At 40.3% G+C, this 12,207-nt stretch overlaps 1 long non-coding RNA gene across 1 annotated transcript in view; it reads left to right on the top strand.

Annotated features, from left to right (window-relative positions):
- Positions 1-541: 541 nt before the first annotated feature.
- Positions 542-12,207, top strand: part of LOC118661913 — a 40,176-nt gene continuing 28,510 nt past the window's right edge. Inside the window, exons 1-2 of the long non-coding RNA XR_004969525.1 lie at positions 542-852; positions 1,711-1,765. This is a non-coding gene — a long non-coding RNA (uncharacterized LOC118661913). The remainder of the gene's footprint in view (positions 853-1,710; positions 1,766-12,207) is intronic.

The raw sequence follows: 12,207 nt of genomic DNA, 5'->3' as shown, positions 1-12,207 counted from the left end.
GTAAATCTCTTCAAACTAATAGCTACATCTAATCATCTCTTCTACAGCACCTCCGAGCAAATGAATTGCATTCAGAGTTTAAACAGTCAAATCAGCATTCATTCCCTGATGGTTAGAGATGATGCTTGATAAACAAACCCTAATTTATGATTCATTTACTCCTTAAACACTTAAAGCTAGGATTGCTAACACATTTACTGTGCTTATTCAAGCATGCTAACAGATCTGGAATCTCTTAGTAATTTCTCCCTGCACCTCTCAGCATGGCTGACAGGCATCTGCCAAGGCTATAGCATATAAACCACTGAATCATGCAAAAATATTTACCCCCAAAAGATGTAGTACAAGCTCAGCTTCCTCCAGCTTCCATAGCCCCTGAAGTGTTAATCAGAAGGTAACAGTTCCATGAGTTTTCACAGGCCAGCACTGTGTCTCCTACACTTGACCTAGACAGCCTTACATAAGAAGCATCGGGACTGGGGAGCTCGCTGAATGTCATCACCAGCAAGAGTTAGAAGTGTTGGCAGCAGCAGGCAAGCAGGCAGGCTGGGAGTTTGCGTGAAAATCATGAAGTCTTTCTTGTCTTTCTCTTTTGAAATATTTTCTAAGGAGAGTTAAGAATGGCTCAGAAACTGGTCTCATTCTTTTTGCGGGAAGAATGACCAGAAGCATAAAAGCTAAATCTTCCAGCGAGTGCAAGACACCTCTTTCAGTGTTTGCAGCAAACCTAGCAGAATGAATAGCTGTCTGCAAAGTACTATGCCATGACACCTAAGATGAAGGGAATGGTATCGCAAAGTAATGACTCAAAGGCTGCCACCGAGAGCTTTTGTCTGCTTTTAACTCATTGTGGTGAGTAAGGGGAATATGTATGTATGTAATGAGAGTAGTAGTTGGAGGTGTGAGTTGGTTTGCAGGATGATAACTAAAGGATTGTAAGGAGTGTTCATGTTCCTTAAACATCTTGTTGCAAGCCAAGTCAGGGCACTTTAAATCTTATATATCACATTCAGCATGGGGTGGGTTAAACCAGTGGTGCTTAATCTATTTCAATTTGAAATATTTTTGTGAAAGCAGTAAGAAAAGCAGGTGCCTCTCTGTGGTAGTTTGCAGATAACTGTTAGATGTGTGAATTAATTACTTCCTTTGTCAATACCAAAAAGGAAGATCTGAATTTCAGCATTCAGATTTTGTATATAATAAATCTTTTGTTAGAGTTTGAAAGCAGTTTCTCAGAATGGGGCAATAGCATTCCTGTGCTTTTGAAATAAGCTTTTCTAGGCTCATTTCCAAGGATGGGGTGAATATTTTAAAATAGCAAATTAAAAACAATATACTCTTTCCATCTAATTTTTATTCAATTATCGCAAATGTGTACATGTCCTTGAAAGCTAGAAATAATAAAACCTGTCCTATATGCTGATCCTGAGGATAGTGGCATGGTATTATTAATACAAGATGCATTATGTTATTTAATTATATATAAAACTGTGGTTTGATGTGGGGATGTGGGCTAAAACATAATTCCTGAGACAACAGAAATAGAGAAGAAGCCATGCATCATTTAAAAATAATCTTAATGTGCTGCTCTTAGTGGGGGAAACTTGTGTACTAATGCGTCACACTGAGAATAGAGCAGGGAGATAAGAGAATTTTAGGTCCATGGAACAACACAATGACCTATTTTCACCCCATCATTTCACCCCTAAGGAAACGAAGGTAGAATGAAGTTAAATGGTCTGCTTAAGGTGACACAGAGGAACAGGTGAGTGTAAAGTGGTTTTCCCGATCTTCACAGTATTCTGCCTACTGTACTCCAGTGAATGCTTGCCCTTGGATACTGGTGTAAAGGTATTTTTTTTATTTTTTAAAATAACAGAAATGGCAAAAACCAAAGCGGAGTAGCACTAGTCTTCTTAGCAGTAAACTGCTTTGGGGCAAACAAGTTCTGCAGTGGATAGAATGAGGAATTTCATTCAATTACTTCTCATAGCTAATGAAAGTATTGGTGCAAAGTTGAATTAAATTTTCAAATGATGAAAGTGTTCTGAACATTAAGTGATGGACACCACGTTTGTGGTTAAGATCCTTTTATTTTGTGGTGCTTGGCTTTTCCTCTTGTAGAATAATGTTCATGAAATAAACAACACATCAGAAGCAAGGAATTGGAAAATAGAGTTTTCTAAAAAAAAACACAACTTTATCTTATTACTTTTAAGTAAATTGAGGCCCTTCTAGTCAGGCATTTGTTTTCAACCTTGCATCCCTGCCCCTAGAACAGTGCTTACTGGGTCCTCAATAAATATTTGCTGAATGAATAAAGGGAGGGCTGAAACACATTCATGATAATCCATTTATGGGGGTTGCATATTTTATTTGCCTAGTAGAGTTCCTTGGAAGAGTCATTTTAAGTAATGTAAAAAAAATAATTTATAAGTATATCAGGTTAATAATCACCATAGTAAATGAATGCTTTTGAAATCCTTGTTAAGAAACTTGTTCTTATAAAAAAAATTAGCATTCTCCTTACAATCTAATTGTGTTAGGTTGGTATAGGCTTGACAGCTCATAAGGGTAATCCAACTTTCACTAGGTTAATCAAATAGACGTTTTGTTTCTCTCAAGTGACATTAAGTCAGGTCAAGTGACATTAAGGTCAAGTGACATTAAGGTAGGACTTTACAGTCCTGGCAAACCCACAGTCCTCGGGGACCTCAGCTCATTTTTCTTCCGCTTGGCCATCCTATGTGGCTTTTATCGTCTAATTTGTTGCCTTGTGGTCTCAAAATGGTTGCCTCATCTTCAGCATCCTGTCTACATTCCAGGTAGGGGGACAGGAAGTGTGAAAGGTAAAAGGCAAGTGACAGCTGAATCAGCTCTTTCTCCAAGAGCTTTCCAGATCCCCTGGAAACTTTGACTTAATTCTTATGGGTCATAACTGTGAAAAATGCCATCACTCCTGCAGGGGAATCTGGAATAATTGTGTTTTTAGCTGAACCCATTGCCACTCCCTTAATAAAACTGGGATTCTTCTTTTTTTTTAGGCAAAGAGGTTTTCTTCCCCCATATTCATTCTCCCTTAGTATAGTTTAGGTAGTTCTGGTAAAATCATAAAGTATTCAGTGTGATCATTTAGTCTAAACTCATTTATTAAACCAAAAGAAGGAAAAGGCTTCTCATTTTAGAGCTGGGTCTTCTATGGGGAAAAATAAATATCCTACTTTTGCAATAGAACATTACTTGGGTAACAGTGGGAATATACATACACTGTAGTCCAGTGGATGCAAGGAGGAAGATGTAGGCAAACTTCTCAGAATGAAAAGGGAAAATAAGCTCATGTACCATTTCACCCCATATTCACCCTCAAAATAAGGTTGTCTAAAGTGGTTTCTTTCTGAAAAGATTCTGACAATGGAAGAATGAATGAACATGGAATTAAATCTCCAATCCTTTAAATTTCTGCAATTACCAAGTAAAATGGTGTCTCACTAATTTAGAAAAGAAATTTTGACTTTTTTTCATTTTCAGCTCAGCCTGTTATCTTGCTAGAATCAGCTAGGCTGAAAAGCACATGGTTCCTCCTGCTGAGCCATGGAAGGGCTTTGTCAGATATGCAATCAGTTTGCAAGAATGCTTCCCTAAGCCAGAAGCAGCTTTTTATATTGGAACAAAGAACAATACTGATACCTTTTAAAGGACCTGGAACAAGATGGCCCCTCAAACCAAATGTTTCACTTTGAACTTGTAGAGGGTTCCTGCCCTAACTGGAATAGAAGCTAACTCTATAGGGGCGGGGGGGGGGGGGGGAGGCATTTTTTAATTTCTATTCAACTCACTTTTTACATGGAAGATAGTTGACTTCTGAACCAAGTCACAATCACCTTGAAATAAAAAATTTGAATATTGCACCAGTCTCTTCTGCACTAAAAAGCCACATAGAGTACGTTATTCATTTCATTCACTTATAGGAATAAATAGGGGAAATTACTTGCAGAAAAGCAGACTATATCCGGCTGAACAGGTGACAGCAAAATTAAAATATATTTAGTCACTGATAGGTATGAGTTTTACAAATCGTAAACTCAAGGGAGAACACAACTGTAACTTTCTTCATGCTCCTATAAATTAATTTCTACTTTAATGTCCCATTTTTGCCTAATGACAGAAAATTTAATTATTTCTAGGCCAGCTCAATCACCTTAGTACTTTGTTAGTTATCTTAGGTTTAACTCAGTAAAACATGAGCTTTTTATTTTTGCCCTTTATATTAGAGTAACACTAGCTTTAGCAACCAGTACCCCCAAAAGTCTTGGTGGCTTAGCACAATGAAATTGTCTATTTTACTCCTGCAGATTTCTATGTGGTTGTTCCTGGCGGGGAGGTGGCCTTCCATGGGATCATTCATGAATCCTGGATCTTTCCGTCTTGGGGCTTCTCTTGCCTCTAGGTGCTCAGAGGCAGCCAACAGATGGAAAAAGAGATCCTAAAGAATTACACCTACTTCTCAGCCCAAAGGTGACACACATGAACTGGCTTTTATTTCACGGGGGAGAAATAGTCGCACAGCTCCACTTAGATGCAATGAAGGTTGAGGAATGTGGTCCCTAGTTAGGCGATTACTTCCCAGAAGGGATTCTAATTTATTTAGTCACCAAGCTATGTCTGCCAATCAATCAGTCAACAAACATTTTTTGATTGCCGACCTTTATGACTTCTGCAAAGTACTCAGGCATTTTTAGTCAGAACTCCAAATTTGGAACCTAGCTTTAGAAATGATGTTTTCAAATAGCAAATATTGGCTTCCTCGTATATTTGAACATGAAATCAGTGAGTAGGTAGAGCTCTAAACCAGCTCTCTTTGCTTAAGGCCATAGTTCTCCTGGGGGTAGAGAATTAAGGCTGTAGATGCTAAAGCAGGCGGCCCAGATCCCTTTGTCCGTCCCTTTTGTCTCATCTCTTTCCTACCCTTCCCACCCACCCACCCACCTCCGACTTCTCCGTTAAAAATTAGACAACGTGCCTGAGGGCATATAGCTAGTTGTTTCTAGGGCTTAATCTACATATAGGGTTTCTTGAGTAGGGTCAACTAAAAGAAAAATCAATTATTAAAATAGACATTAAATAGCCCAGATTTTTTGTAGATATAGCTGGATTATAAAAAATTTAGAATGTATTCCATTTAGTAAATCTCTAAACATGTTCTTCATAGTGACATTATATATGCCGAGTCATGATCTACTCACCCCCTTTATAAGTGAAGAAATTGATGAGGATATTGGGCAAATGAGAGATAAATATTAATCATAATTTATATTTGTATGAACTTATTTATAAGTACCATGAGCTAACTGATTGCGCCACTGGAGATCCAGTATATGAACTTATTTAATAGTTTACAAAACACATTCATATATTTGATCCCCTAGAACAGCAATCTTCAACATTTTTCATCTCATGGTAAACTAATTACTAATATTCTGCAGCACACCAAAAAGTACATTATATTTTTTGCCAATCTGACAAAAAATAGGTATAATTTTGTTCAGTCACACCAGATGGCTGTTGTGTTGGCTGTTGTCATTTTTTTTTTATTTGACAGTCTAAGGGAGAAGATATCAGTGCCCTGACTAGACAGTCAGGTATTGCATGTTTTATAAATCCTTGCAGCACACTGGTTGAAAATCCCTGCCCAAGAGACTTGGATTTGTACCAGATCCACACAAGGTCTGTATAGCAGTTGCTTACCTAATTCCATGCCCCGCCTAAGAGAGAGCCAGGATGCATCCCACGTCATGGGATTCTGCAGAGAACAGTGCTGTCTGCAGCACATCACACGGTAGGCTTGTACTAGTCAAGTGCAGGGCCACATGGATGTGAAGTGGAAATGTGAGTAAGGAATGTCCAGTCCTGACTCCAAACCTGCCGCAGAGCTGTCTGTTCCCACTCAGGCCTCCACCTGGACCCCTGGGAGAGAAGCTTAGGATTTCAGTTGGGCTCAGTCCTGTGAAATCCAGTGATGAACAGATCTTCGGAAATGCCAAGCTCTGTTACTATTCTGACTAACAATCAGTCCCCAGACGATTTTTATTTTGGGGAAGAAAATCTCAGAAGTGATTAGCCAACTAGCTGAACAGCTGCACATGTCTTCAGATTTGAAAACATTGCCCTCTTTGCAGAGGACAGGCCACTGGGCTCCGTTTAAATGCAAGCACATTTCGCATGTACAAGGAACAACTCCATCAGCTAGCTTAATTAGGGAGAAAAACTTTGCCTCTAATTCCAGTATTAAGGCACATTGTAAATTAACAAATCATAAGATTTGGAGGCTGGATAAAACCCCAATTTTTGCTATTGCCCCACATGGCTACCTTGACAAATACAAAGCAGATAAAGTTTGGCTTTAAGTGTGTTGTTTTTTTAGGAAAAAATATTTCTAGAACAAATTCCAAACCACTATTTTTCTGTACTAATATAAGACAATTTTTAAAATGTAATTTTACTAGTTTGATATTTAAATTTTGAGCCCCAATGAATTATTAGTCTAATAAACAATAATGGTTTATATATATTGAGTGTTAAAAACACAAGCTATTGTATTTCAAAATAAATTGGTTTTTCAAAACAGAGCAGAATAAATATTGCCTATAGGAAATACCACATCTTGACCATATTCTCTCTGTAATCTTGGTTCCCTATATTCAGGGAAACCTTTGGAGGGGGGAAAAGGAAATAATGATCCTCTCTCATAGGATTATTGTAAATTTTAGTGGGAAATATATGGTAGTCACTGGGCCTGTGATGAGTGCTCACTCACATTCACTTCTATCTTTCTTGTCTCTGTCACATAGAGATGGGAATTTTGATCCCTGGTCAGCTGGAGGAAGACGATTTTTAGCCAAGTAAACTTTAAGATTAAACTAAATTGAAAATCTCTCTCTCTCTCTCTCTCTCTCTCTCTCTCTATATATATATATATATATATATATATATATATATACATATCCTTTTATTCTCAATTCTCTGTAACAGGAAAGGCTTGAAAGTATTCTGTCTTCATAAAGAAAGTTCACTTTTAGCATGTGTGCTAACCAAAGATCCACTGATTGATTTTTAAAGTATCCTTGCTTCTGATGTACTTAGCCATTGCTGTGTATTCACTCTAGCTATCAGCAAGGAATATTTATTGGCTTCCTATCCCCATACTTACCCTGTAGAGCATATACTAGTAACTCAATCCTTTTGTAATGCTTAAGGTCTGGGGAATATGTGATAATATTACAATGTATGATCAGATCAGTGTTAAGTGTGGAAATAGAAAGGGCGTTGAAATTCAAAAGAAAATAAGATTGCATCCTCCTTTGGTGTTCTGAGATATCTTTTCTGGGAAAGTGGGATTTGAATAAATAAGTGAAGGTGGAGCTGTCATAGGGAAGAATATAAAGAGGGTGGAGTGGTTAATCCTCCTTGAAGAAAAAAGGGAAGGAGAGCAATATTCCAGGAAGGAGACATATTCCATAAAAAGGAATAGGACAGTTTATCTGAAGCCAAGGGTTTGTGCATTATCATGATTAATCACGAAAACAGTTGCCAAGCTTTCATCACACAAACATTCTCCAAGAGAATTCATCAGGTTCTATTGCCTATTAATTTCTACTGATGCATTTCATTTAGCATTTTCAATGACAGAAGGATACTTTTTTCCTCAAAGTGAAGCCAATAAGATAAAGTGAGGAATGATTACTGTGTGATATTTAAAAATCAAGCAATGTCACTGCCCCAAGCAAATTACAAGTATTTAGTTTTAGTAAAGTTTTCAGTGTCCTTGAAATTTCTAAATATATGACTTGATATTTTTACTTAGTACTTATCAATTGATAGCGTTTTATCATCCTATATTTATTATTTATCAAGTATTTATGAAACAAGGCAATGTAGCTCTGTGGTACATGTTTTGATTTGGAATAAAAAAAAACTTGGTTTAAAGTCCTACTTTTACCGTTAAATACTCTTTTCTTGTATGACCTTGAATAATGTTCCACAATCTGTGAATATGTGTAGTCACATACAAAATAAGCGAGACTACACTTACACGCATTTTAATTCCTTCAAGTTTTAAAATTGTATACTATATATTTTTTAAAAGCCTACAATCCTCTATTATTTTTATCCTTTAAAAAACCCACATTCATGATGGATGAGATCTGCACAATTTAAATGTGTTTTTGGTGTGTTTTTTTCCCTTAAGGAGCGAAATAATTTTTCAAGAGCTACATAGCAGCTTTTGACCCAGTTTAATCTTAATGTCAAAACCAATATTCTACTCACACTTAATGAGACAAAGGGTGATTTTAAAAGGAGGCCTTCTTTCTGCTCCTGGTTGGGGCTGACAAGGAATCCTGAAATGTGTGTAATTTAACATTCATTACAGCAAATCATGAGGCTTTGCGGTTTTAACTGTGTCCACCCATACAATTGCATGTGCCATAAACACTCTTTAATGACAGATAATAATTGAACATTATTCTATATTCAAGCCTCACCACTGGAACTATAGATGGAGATGCTGCTCTTCTGAAGGCTGTGTGCTCTCTTTCATATTGAGGATATGTCCAAGGGAGCCAACAGCAAATGAATGGTTACCCACTTATGAGTATGGTCAAAAAGTCCCTCTGCTCACGTGACTTTTTCTCTCAGTTGCCAGTTGCCAGGCAGGAAGACTGAGCTCCCCGTCTCTGAGCCTAGGAATGCTAGCGAGGACATTTGCAGATGTTAATGAGCACAGACCACTGATGCATCTTTTTCAACAGAAGCCCTGGGTGGGAGGAGGTGTCTCTGAACGCCTGCAAGAAAGTTCCCCATAGGCTTCTGCAGTCACAGTTTCTCACAGCCCTGAGAAACCTATTCAGGCACTTTCATAATCTGGGCCCTATGTGGGCATGTAATTCTAGCTTCACATAAATAAATAACAGCAGTGCTAACAGTTCATACACTTTTTGTTGTGAGGTAATTTTGTCCTAAATGCCTATTGCTATATATTTTTAATTCCCTTCAGAAAATAGAAACTTTTCTCCACAGAGTAATTATTGATAGATGAAACCATTTCCTTCTATTTTTCTATTTGATAAAAACAAATTGATACATCTTCTTTTAAGGTTTGAAAACATAGGAGACCATATCTTATTTCTTAAAGCAGATTAAAATTTTTCTAATTTCACTTTTTAATATTTTAAAAAATATTTTTAAAGGTTAGTACATTATGTAAACCAGGATAAGACTATGCTTATCTATCTATCTATATAAAAAGCCAGTGGCCATAATGCCGTAACACCGTAACAACCAAAGACCAGTCACCAGGAAGTGCATGGAGCACTTCTCAGTCCCACAGCCCACAGGCTCCGATCACAGCAAGGTGGGCAGCGGGCAGGGCCATGTGGTGAAGAGGGCATGGGGAATGGGCGCTGGGTGGGCGGGGGTGGGGGGTAGGAGCGCCGTGCGGGTCCCCAGGTGGTGAGCAGAGGTGCTCCTGCTGCAGGGGGAGGGGCAGGAGTGCACACGGCCAGTGGCAGGGGGAGGCAGCACGTGGGGGAAGGGCGCGAGCTGGGAGAGGAATTGAGGCAGAAGGTAAAAGCTGTTACTAAGGGAAAGAGCCAAATTGTTTGGAGCAGCCAGTGGCTCAGACACTGAACACTGGGGAGAGAGGAATGGGGGCCAGCCAGGCACAAATGATCTCATGAGGCCCACGGCAGCGGTGGTGAGGTCTGGGGTCCCACCAGTGGGCAAAGCGGGTTTGGGGTCCCACCCTCCCCCTACCCACCCACCCCCAGGAAGTTGGTAGCATCAGCGAAATGTCGTGGGGTGCTGGCAGTGTCCACGGAGCATCATGGGGCACCGGCAGTGTCAGCGGAGCGTCACAGGGTGCTGGCAGCGTCTGTGGAGTGTGCAAGTCGTCGTGGGGTGGCAGACATGGCCCTGATGGCAGGCTAGGCCTAGGGGACCCTACATGTGCATGATTTAATTGTGAGCTGGGCCTCTAGTATATATATATATACTAGAGGCCCGGTGCACAAAAAATTTGTGCACTCGGGGGGGAGTGGGGGGTCCCTCAGCCCGGCCTGTGTCCTCTTGCAGTCTGGGACCCCTTGGGAGATAACGACCTGCTGGCTTAGGCCTGCTCCCGGGTGGCAGAGGGCAGGCCCAATCCCTAGGTGCAGCCCCTGGTTGGGCTCAGAGCAGGGCCTATTGGGGAGTTGGGGCGCCGCCCCCTGTCACCCACAGAGCAGGGCCGATCAGGGGTTTGGGACGCCGCCCCCTGTCACACACAGAGCAGGGCTGATAGGGAGGTTGTGGCCCCGCCCCCTATCACACACAGAGCTGCAGGGCAATCAGGAGGTTTGGGCGCTGCCCCCTGTCACGCTGATCCCGGTGCTGGGAGGCCTCTCAGCTCTGCTGATCCCGGTGCTGGGAGGCATATTACCCTTTTACTATATAGAATAGAGTCCTGGTGCATGGGTGGGGGTTGGCTGGTTTGCCCTGAAGGGTGTCCTGGATCAGGGTGGGGGTCTCCGCTGGGGTGCCTGGCCAGCCTGGGTGAGGGGATGATGGCTGTTTGCAGCTGGTCACACACCCTTCAGGGTGGGGGTCCCCACTGGGGTGCCTGGCCAGTCTGGGTGAGGGGCTGAGGGTTGTTTTCAGGCTGGGACTGAAGCTCCCAACTGCTCCTTTTTTCTTTTTTTCTTTTTTTATTCTGGGCCAGCTTTAGCTCTGAGGCTCCAGCTCTTAGGCATCTGCTGCTGAAAGCAGGTATCTGGTTTGTTTAGGTTCTATAATCGAAACTCTGTATCAATTCCAGCTCTGAGATCCCGGCTCGCTGAAAGCAGGTTTCTGGGGTTTTGTTTAGCTTCTATATTTGTTACAATGTTTTTTTAAACTGCAAGCTCAGAGGCCAGCAAGGCAGGCAGGGAACGTTGGTTTCCTCCGTCACTGAAGCAAGCAAGCCTCATGTTAGTTTCAAGCTGCAGGCTGCCGGCCGCCATCTTGGCTGGCAGTTAATTTGCATATCTCGCTGATTAGCCAATGGGAAGGGTAGCGGTTGTACGCTAATTACCATGTTTCTCTCTATTAGATAGGATATATATATATGCCTAAGTGACCATTATAACTGAACAACCGGAATGACCGGAATGACTGGTTGACCAGTCGCTATGACACTCATTGACAACCAGGGGGCAGGTGCTCAATGCAGGAGCATCCGCATTTTGTCTATTGCATATTAGCGTTTTATATATATAGATAGCATTGTGACTTCTGGAAGTTGCTTAATTTCCTTAGCCTTTGCTGTCATCTGTTAAATGGGGATGATAATTTGAAATTATATGATAATGAGATAATATGTTTGAGACATCAAAGTTATTTTAAAACTATCACTCTTCTTCTCTCCTTCCTAATCCAGTTCAAAGTTCAGGGTGGGAATATAATTAATGAGTTATGAAAAAGAAAAATCAAGACCTTATGGTTTTATCCTAGGCCTTCTGCTTTTCTCACTTTCTACACCTTCTGGAGCAACCTTGATCTCTCTTGGCCACAGTACCACGTTTATATTGATGGCCCGCTTATTTTTATCTTTGTCCAGACCACTTTCGTGTGATCTAGACCCTTATATGTTTTTTAGTAATTCCCACATACATGCCACTGTAACTCACTTTAACTCTACATTTCCAAAACTGAATTTAGCCTCTCTCTCCTACTACTAAAAAAAAATACAATAACAGTCAAATAATTGGTTTATCTTGCTTTGTTCCCCATCAAGTGTGTCTAAGCTAGAAATTTGGGTTACAACTTACACTCTTCTCTCTCTAACTTTTTCAAACCCAAACACCAAGTCCTGTTCCTTCTACTTCCTAAGTACCTTTTAGATCCATCTACAACTCTCCATTCTTACTGTCACTATCCTACTTCAGGCTACCATCCTCTGTTGCCTGAAATGTTTTAACCAACTTTCAACTGGTCTCGCTGCTTCTAGTCATGTTTCTCTCAAATCCATTCCTTATATTGCAGAATCTTTCTAAATATATATATCAGATTGTGTCTCACCCATGCTTAAAATCCATGATTACTATTATTCTAACATGGTTTACATGACATATCCTTAATATGCTTTATTTATAATGGGGTACACCCCCTGAACCCACTGAGGACTCAAGCATTGGT

This window comes from Myotis myotis, unplaced genomic scaffold, assembly GCF_014108235.1.
Source record: "Myotis myotis isolate mMyoMyo1 unplaced genomic scaffold, mMyoMyo1.p scaffold_m19_p_8, whole genome shotgun sequence".
NCBI classification, from domain to species: Eukaryota; Metazoa; Chordata; class Mammalia; order Chiroptera; family Vespertilionidae; genus Myotis; species Myotis myotis.
Note: the sequence above shows the minus strand (reverse complement) of the source record. Positions and strands in the feature narration are given on the sequence as shown.